Consider the following 9,828-nt stretch of genomic DNA (forward strand, 5'->3'; position numbering starts at 1 on the left):
CGCCAAATAAAAGGTTTTTCTTATGATACGGTGACCCAGAGATCACAAATTCTGTCTTAAACGGAAACTGAAGCAACTTTAAATCGCATTAAATTCCATGGTTGGAAAGAAGGGTTTTTTAAAACGTGTGTCAATTTTTTCTGAATTGTGTCGATAAGAAAAACAGAAATCACTTGTTAGAAAGAACCTAAGTTCACGCCCTCTTCGCTGCCGGGAGCTGCGGGGGCGGGGCGGCGGAGCGCCCAAACTGGGAACAGGCGGATGTGACGTCAATCTGGGAATGCCGGCCGCGCGCTTTGCACGCTTGCTTTGCTGCATGGAACAGGGGCGGCGCCACGAGCACAAAACCAAACAGTGCCGTAGCTACGCTGACATGACATCAAGAGCACGTGAAGCAATAACACAGCATACTGAACGGAGACGCACATTGTGCGCACCACACGCCGGCTGGAGAAGTTCGCGACCGCTCCAACCATGCAAACGACGCTCCGGACACGAGCGAAACGGTCGAGATGTACTGGCAGCGAGCCAGCCGAAAAATCACATTGCTATCCCTTCATGCCTCCGGATAAAAGGCGCTAAACGGATACGGCAGCGCGCCCTTCTTCTATGAGCATTCGCGATGAACGCGACTTGAACATTGCGCAAACGGAAAAGAGTCGAGTTTCATCCGCTTAATGAAGGTTGGCCTCTGTCAGACACTGCCATCTCTAATTTTGGATTGCTGAACCCTCCCCCACCATTATAAGATATAAATCAGAGCAGGCACCCGAAAGTGCGCCCTGCTCAACAAACCTACTCACGTGTAGTACCAAATGCAAGTAAAGTCGAAACCACTTGTTTTTCGACGCCGTGTCTTCTGCAACGGCCGCATAAACGATGTTACTGGCATGTGTCATACACATTCGTTTTAATAACAGAAAATAAAATTCTTTTTTACTTGATCTCTCGCGTTGTAATAAACGTTCTACTACAAACAGTCTTATAAATCAACCATTGCAAAATAAAATGATGCTGTTTTATAAAATTATGTCTGTGGCCAGAAATTTTGCTTCGGAAGTTACCCGGGAAAATGGAAAGCTGAACACGTGAAGGGAAGCGGGTGAAGAGGGTAAGGACGCGCTTGCTAGTATGAAGAGAGGATGATAAGCAGAAGAAGGCGCATGCGTCGGACGGGAAGGGGGGGGGGGGGCGGAGAGGGGGGGCGCTGTTTTGGCGCCTTTTGGTTTCGCCGCGAAACCAAGGTTAGGCCTTGCAGGCAGATCTGCAAAAAAAAAAAAAAAACAAGAAAAATGGGGGGCCCAGAGGCGTTCGCGCGCTTGCTTCGAAGTGGGCAGTGGCTATTCTTTATGCTGTTTATTCAAGGCGCTTCCTGTCAAAAGTCGGAGAAGTCGGGAATGTCAATTAAGACCACCGGCTTTCGTTTTTTTTTTTCAACGAAGTGAAAAGGAAAAAGAAACAAAATAAAAACGAGAAATGCATATCAGCTTTAAAGAAAAGGCGCAGTCAATATTTTTTCTTGGCGTGCACGTCAACTATGTCGTGACAGAATTTATTTAGGACGCAGTAATGTTATTCATAAAGGGATGTCACGAAAAAATGAGAGCAAAGATGTGCTCCAAATATTTTTACCACCTGCTTATTTTAAGGTTCTGGCACAAAGTGCGCCGCAAGCGAAAAAGCCATGATGGCTAGCAATGAAGTCTCATATATTAGTAACATGTGTTTTCAAGTGGAAAGAAAGAACTGAAATCGGAGGAACTATTTCAGAATATTTCCGTGCCTGGTTACAACCCACTTTAGCCGCCAACTTACCTAATTATTTTTCTTCTTTTTTTTTTATCTCGGCACGTAACGCGCTCTTCTCGTTTTTTTCATAGCGAACCATACCTAAGTAAATGGTGGACACTCCCATAATTTCCTGCGGCTGAGCTACTCCACTGTCACAGGTGCCCCCAGCGGCTACTGAGACCACTAATTTGAAAGCCCGAGGTTTTAGGCGCCTACTTTAGCTAAGTTTCGGCTTCTTTAGCAATGCTTTCAAATTAGCTTTAATTTTGACTATTAAAATATTGAACTAAATCATCAGTGTTTAGTGCAAGGGCTTTAATAATACATTTCTAAGCATGCCATACAGACAAACGAAATAAAATTGAGGATGGCAAATTTTCGCGGGAAATACCGCCTAGCTTCTCTAAGAAGCTAAGCAAGGCTGAATTATCTTATGCAGGTTGGGATAACGCGATCATCACCTCAGTTCAGTCGTTCAGTCGTGTCCGACACTTCGTGCCCCTATGGAACACATCACGCCACGCTTTCCGGTCTCTCACTATCTTCCTAACATCACATAACTTCATTTGCAGCGCCTCAAGGATGTCATCTAACCATCGCGTTCGCTGCCTACCCCTTCTCCGGTGACCCTCAACTTTTCCCAACATCAAATCTTTCTCCAGCGACTCATATCTTCTCATCAGATGACCAAAGTAGCTCAGCTTTAATTTTAGAATTTGACCCTCCAATGAGCAGTCAGGGTTAATGGTCGACAATATCGACTGATTTGATCTTCTGGCAGTCCAAGGAACTCTCAAGAACGGGATCATAGCGGTCCTTATTTTAAATTTTTCTTAGAGGGTTCGGGCAATGTTGTAACTGTTTGCCTTTATCGAGCCCCGTTTACCTATCATTTACCTTTTTACCTACACAGTATTACTTAAACACACGTTTTATAAGATGCATCGCATTACAAATCGCTACAAAAAAAAGGAGGTACAGTAAAGCCAGGAACTGGAAGCCTGGAAAAACCTGGAACGGTGTGGAAACACATGCAAGAACTTGCAATCATTCGAGATACATCTCGGGGCATCTTGCGCGACGAAGAAATTGATGAAGGCTCTCCCGGCGACTATTTCATTTCGCTCGTCAAAAAACAAACAGAACAAAATATATGGCTGTCATTTTTATTGTAGTGCACGCTACAAGCAAAAATTTCCCAGAGCGCTACAGAGAATGCACTGTAGAAAAGCGAAACTCTGAGATCTGATGCTGCACACTGTATACACGCGCCCCTTACGAGCATTTGCTAGTAAGTCCGGGGCTCGTGCCGCATAGTGGAATTTTTTTTGTTGGCACGCGTTCGTTGCAGTGATATATATATATATATAATTATAATTGTTTTACAGGAAAGCAAAGGCGCACGATGCGTCACACTTCCTCCTGCTAGTGGGAGACTGGACGGCAAAACCGTCGCTCCTGTCGCGTGGCGTTCCTTGGCGTGCTTTCTTTGCAATTCTCACTGAATTGTGGAATTGGCGGTAAGGCGTCATCATAACCCGCGGGTTCTTCTCATAGCCACGTGACATTGTGCTGTAAGCCGAAGTGCCGGAAGTGGAGGCGACGCGCACCAAATTTCTAGAGGTGTTTAGGGCAAAAGCCTTCCTTGGCTCATGGTCATAACCTCGCGTGCGCAAGATCTCTTCGCGAGGTTCCGCGCGATTCGTTCTCTTTGTCTAGCGTTCCTGCCGTTTCCATGGCAACATAAGGAACGCAACGACGAGCTGCGCTTTCGCGACTTTCTATTGGTGAATTCCAATCGCAGAGCAGAAGCACTTCCAGAGCAACGTTTTCTGCTCCTTTCGGAGCAATTGTCTTCCAAACGCAGATCCGGAACACGGATCGCGTCTTCCCAACGCGGAACGGGAGCAATTGCCGAGCAAGGGTCGCTCCGCGGAGCAGTCAAAACTGCTCCGCCGAAATCGGGGGGAACCGACCGGAAGTTAGCGTGACGTGCCTTTCCGAGCGAAGCTTGCGCATGCGCTAGCTAGCGCATCCATTTCCGGTGGCTCGCCGCGTTGGCTTCTGGTCTCTGCAACGCGCCGCTCCATAGCAGACGATCAGTATTTGCCGCCGCCATGGATGGTGATTCGCGTCGCGCTCTTGCGCTCGCTTTGCTTGAGGACAGCGAGTCGGAGAGCAGCAGTTCCGACTCATCTGTCGAAGAATCAAGAATCAACTATTTATATGTCCATCGTCCGTGTACACTCAAAGCCGCGCACGTTACAGCTCGGCTCTGGAAGACTGCAAACATTCGGTACGTGAACCGAAGTTTTCTTCCATATTAAAGAAAGTGCTGAAGGAGTCTTACCGCGTGTGTCCGCGCTCGGCTCTTCGAGCAAGGAGGATATAATTGCGTAAACGGCTGGTGTAATCTCCATATCAAAGGGAAGAAAGGCTGCAGGTTTGCAAAGCAGACGACGCGAGCGCACGAAAAGCGCGGGCAAGTGCAAGGAATGATGGGTACTTTCTCCGTCTCCGTTTGCTTGCGAGCGCCACCTACTTGCTCCGGCCGGAGCAAGAGTATTCGAAACGCAGAGTCTGGGAGCGTGCTCTCCGCCGGATTGAGGCGTTCTGTGATGGAGCGTGAGTGCTGCTCCAGTTCTGCGATTGGAATTCGCCAAAAGCCTCCGTTTACAGACGGCGCAGGATGGGAACTCCTCACGCGTTTCATCCAGGCGCGTGGTGTCCCCACCGGGTAGAAAATCGCGTTAGTAAGCATGACGATAGCGTCCGATCGGATATGCTTGCTTACGTGCTCATACGTGGTGGGCCAGTCGTCGATGTCATCAGGTGCACAAAAGATGCTCGGTACACGAGGATGCACCATGACGACAATCGGCTCTAGCTTGGCAGCTGTCGATAGATATGTGATAGTCAACAACCTAAGCTAGAGGCCACCACGAAGTTTAAGGCTGTGGATTTAGAGTAACACACAACGCCGACACCAAACTGTTGCCGGGAATTATTGAACGCAGAACCTACGTCCACAGTCGAGGGCACAAGAAATCAGCTCACACAGTATCTCCTGCTACAGTGCCGTTACCGTCGACTGTGGCACTCACTGTGGTTTTGAGGTCAGCTACTGATGCCGTGGAGGCGTACCCCAACCTTGGCTCTAGCAGCCGTAGTCGATAGGGATAAATAGTAGAAGACACTGGTATATTACACCAAAATGATAAATTAATAAGTTAGTTGTTTAACAGAGAAGGTAAGGCGCAGTATCAGTCACGTTTTCTCTGAACATTTGTTTCGTGCCTAAGAGAAAGGAGGAAGGTGAGAGAGAAAGTAGGAAGGAACAGGAGCCGTCGTGGAGGACTTCCGAACATTTTCGACAACCTGGTGATCTTTGACAGGCATTGATATCGCAGCGCACACGGACGCCTCTTAATTTCGCCTGCATCAAAACGCAGCCGCCGGTGGTCGAGTTCGAACCATGCTACTCCAGCAGAAAATACGAAGAGAGCGCATGCTGAAGAATTCTGCTTGCCCTGCACTACTATGGAATCCTCCGTAATTCGCCGACTCTTTCTCATTACCGGTAATTCGGACGAAGCGCTTATACTTCTCATGGATGCCAGTTGGTAGCGCAATGCATAACACTCAAAACTTGGGCGTGTTCATGATCCGTCAGCAAAAACTTTACAAATAGAGTGGAGATTGCATCACATGCCATTACAATCCGGAATTTGGAACCTAAGACCACTCTGCCGCAGGGTAACCAGTGTGCCACGTCGGAGGTTGGCTTATTAGTGCCCTTTCCTTTTTGTTTTCCCAACAGTGAGTGAATGCTCCCAAAACAAACATTTTCAGAACACATGGCGTAATTAAATTGTGGTGTTCTGAAAATCTTTGTTTTAGGCACCAATTCATTCGCTGTTGCGAAAAAAAAAATAAATTTAGAATAGACTAGTCTAGAATAGAATAGAATTTAGAATACTCTTATATTTTCTTCGGCTGGCAGAAAATTGATCGTTACTGTATACTGTTCTCATATGGCATCCTGACCTCGCAAAGTACTGCCCAATTACGGCCCTTTGCACAGACTACCATTATTAAAACCTTCACGAGAGTGGGAATAAAAGTCCATCGGGCACCATGATTTTTCTGCTTTCGGATGTAATTAAGCATCGTAAAGAACTGAATCATCTGATGAATTTGGGGTCATTGTCTGTAGGAGTTGTGGCCTTAAAAGGTCTTTTAAGGCCACAACAAACGTGCAGTGTTAAAGGCTGCAGCGTCGGAATAAATGCGCACTATTGGAAGAACTGTTCTTAATTCAGTGACGTCTTTGCAGAACGAGTTTGTACGATGGAGCTTGATCTTGCGAAGGCTTTCGATAGTGTCTCTCGAAATTCTTTTCGTAATAACGTAAATGTTGCTTCGGTGATATCACAAGGTGTGCGGATGGCGTATGAAAACTGTGTCCCAAGTAATATTGTTAATATGCAGTTATCAGAAAGTGTGCCGGTCTATTCTTTAGTACAGCAAGGTTCTCCGCTCTCACCTTTCCTTTTTGCTATTTATCCTGAGCCGTTTCTGTTATAATTGATACTACGATGAACATGTCTACGGGTTCACTCTCCAGTCTACGAGGGTAAAAGTGCTGGATCACGCAGACGACATTGCAGCTTTCTGCACAGATCGGGAAAGCGTTAAAGAAGTTGTTCGACTTCGTGGGGCTACTGCAAAAAGACAGGGTGCGAAATCAATTGGGAGAAGAGCATTACTTGTTGGCACGGTGAATGGGATAATACACCGGCAATGTTTGCTAATATGCGGTGGACGACTGTTCCACCGAAGTACTTGGGTGTACCATTCGAGCATTATAAGAGCAGCAGAGAATTAAGACAAAGCAAAAAATTAAACATGGCTTAGCTCTGCCTCTCCAACTGAGCTACATCGGCCGCTGTCCCCCCCTGCTACTTGCTTGGGTATTTATGTATAGGTTCGTAAACAGACAACATAAATACCCATAAACATAACATAAAATTTTTCCACACATCGGAATGTATAAAGATTAGACAAATGTAGGTTTTCAATATTCCAGTCATTTTATGCTCTTATTTTATACCCCAAACCTGCACTAACTTCCGCGAGGAGACTAGCAGTATGGATCAAAAAAAAAATATGATTAAATAAATGCATGACAGAGAAAGTCAGCAGAGATGCCACACTTTGACCACGGATGACACCTGGAGTGTCGATTCATATTGACATTCAGGCATGTCTTGTTATTGCTGGTTACATGCCATGACGTCGAAAGAAGTTTCTTCTGCGAGAAAGACCAGAGCGAAGGGCATCAAAACAATTGCAGACGTTTCAGTTTGCATTATAATAGTTACTTTGAGTTCAATTCGAGTCAAGTGCCAATAAGGAATTAGGAATGGGTTTTTAAATTAAACTGCAATTGATATTTGTTTTTTTATCGGCGAATAACCGGTGCTACACACCTGCATTAATGGCTAATCCATTCCTAATCGGCTGAAAGCTGTTGAACATGAGTTTCAGGATAGCAAATGCTCCACAGAAAATCTATTTCATAGCCATTGATGTAAAACGGCAAATGAAAACAAGCGTTCCTTGGCAACCTTTTCCTTAGAAAGAATGAAAGTGAAAAAACTAAGGTTTGCTATTGACGCACTAGTTACTTTGCACTGCTTTTGCAGGAGCAATGTGGAAGTTTTTGCACAGCAGATTATTCCAAATAGTTCCGCATGCTCTCTAGACGACAGTTCTAGGATTTTAGCTAAAGGAACTTAAGACCCGCGCCTTTCACACCGTCAGTGGAAGATTGGGCAACACGCGAAGGTGCACTCTAGATTAAACTATTTAGCATCAATTATTGGTCACTACCGAGAAAGCATAAAAGGTAGAATTAGTAGAGGATACGCGGTGTAAAGAACTCGCGAATATCCTCAGGCAGAGGATCGCATCCTCTGCACTTCTTGTAGCGCTGTTGTGGAGTTTAAGCCAACAAATCTACAACTGTTGCAAACCAGAAGATTAATTTAGGGCCAATTCACGATTTCCAGAGGTCTAAACGGGCCTTCAGTACGTGCGTGGCTTGAGTCTAAATTCTGACAGGTATTGCGCCTTTCCTTTCAAGTAAACCAATTTATTTTAGAAAATAGCGGGGGGGGGAGGGGGCATGTGGTTCAAAATTGTTGTCTAATAGTTGGTCACCCAAGGTTTGGATCGGTGTTAAAAGGTTCGTGTTATTTATGTACACAAAAGTGCTTGTTGAGTCGAGCTTCAAAATATGTGAAGGAGCCGTACCGACGACCCCTGATTATCGTAAACCGTAACGGTGTTGTAACTTCCGGCGGCCGTGGCGATAAATTGTTAAAGTGGTTTAGAGGAAAGGAAAGGCGCATGTAACTGTCGCACTTCTCAGTGGACGCCTGTACAGCACCGAAAGTGAGCGAAGGGAGGTGGAATTCAAAGAAGAAAGAGCGAAAGAAGTGCGGTAGCAAGAAGCTCCGGAATAATTTTGACCACCTGGGGATCTTTAACGTATGCTGCAATTGCACATCCCACAGACACCTTCGTGTTTCGCTTCCATCGAAACGAGGCCGCCGCGGTCGGGATAGAACCCGGGTGCTCCAGTTCAGTACCGAGCGCCTTAACCACTGGGTCATCGTGACGGGTATGGCGAGCAAACCAGTAGCACCAGAAGCACATGGGTGGGCGCAGTCGTAATAAATATCGAGGGGACAGTTTGGGCCGCTAAATTGCGATGAGGCGAAAGCCTTTATTGCGTGGTAGACCGTAGCCCTCCACTACGGCAACTCTTTCTTTCTTCTCTCACACCCACCTTCCTCCTTTTCTTTACGGCTTGGTTTGAGTTATTCGCGCAGAATTTTGACCGACACTCCGCCTTTTCTTTCCTCTAAACTAATGAAACGCCGCTAATGACTGCTGTATTGCTCCTGTTTTTTATTACATGGACAAGAATGAAGAGGTTGGTGCCGCATAGCGGCTCCGGTTACTCCTTTTGATCAAATTTAGAAAAAATACTTGGTCGGGTGACATACAGATTTACATAACATACACACTAATAAATAACAGTATGCAAACACAAACAGTGCACAGGGTATAAAGCAAAGTACAAAGCAAAGTTACCCTAAGTGACCATCGGTTATCCTCTCTTCGCACTGCATTTCCTGCCTATGTCTTTTTCTTCTTAATTTCCGCTAGAATGTCGGTAATTGAGTTATTTCGCTTACCCACTCTGCACGCTTCCTATCTCTTGATGTTACCGCTACCATTTTTCGTTCCATAGCCCTCTGGGTTGTCTTCAACATAAAGGCCCACTGTCCACCCTCCGTTCAAAAATATGTTCTTCCCCGGTGACTGTTAGACTTCGCCCCTAGAACGCAAGGCCGCAAAATGTTTTTGAAAAGAGTAACTAATAACGCAGTTAGAGCCACCGCAATCACCCGATTCTGTCATGCTTCTCTCCTTCCGTTTCCTCGCAAAGGTTTTTCACTCTCCTGCCCGAGGTCGTCTAGCCTCCGCAAGACAAATTCCCTTTCCTCCTCCGCGTTTGGCTGGAGGTGGGGCGTGGCACTCCGCGAGCGGGAAAAAAAAAACGGCCGAGGGAGCGCGCTCCGCTGGATTCAGTCTGGCCGTGGCGAGGGCAAAGCGCGCAGCGAGCGGTAGACACCCATCCTTCTCCCGTCAGTCAGCGAGACGGACCAATGGACGTCGTTCGCGGTACGTACGTCATTAGTGTGGCCCGTCGGGCCAGCGCAGGAAACGGGGAAGCTGGCTTCCCAAAGGAGAGCATGAGAGAGCTTTGAATTTTATTTTCGATGCTTTGCGGCGCGCGTGTCACTGTAGCATTTTGCACAGACTATCTCCGGTACCTGATGGAAACACTGGGCTACTTTGCTTAAAAGGGCCTTCCCTGGACAGTGGCCCTTTAAGTAGAACCCTCTTGGCTAGCCTCAACGTTTCAGCCCCATAGTTAAGTACAGGTAAGATGCAACTGTT

The sequence above is a fragment of the Amblyomma maculatum genome, chromosome 7 (genome assembly GCF_055883805.1).
Source record: "Amblyomma maculatum isolate TAMU_Amacu chromosome 7, ASM5588380v1, whole genome shotgun sequence".
Classification (NCBI taxonomy): Eukaryota; Metazoa; Arthropoda; class Arachnida; order Ixodida; family Ixodidae; genus Amblyomma; species Amblyomma maculatum.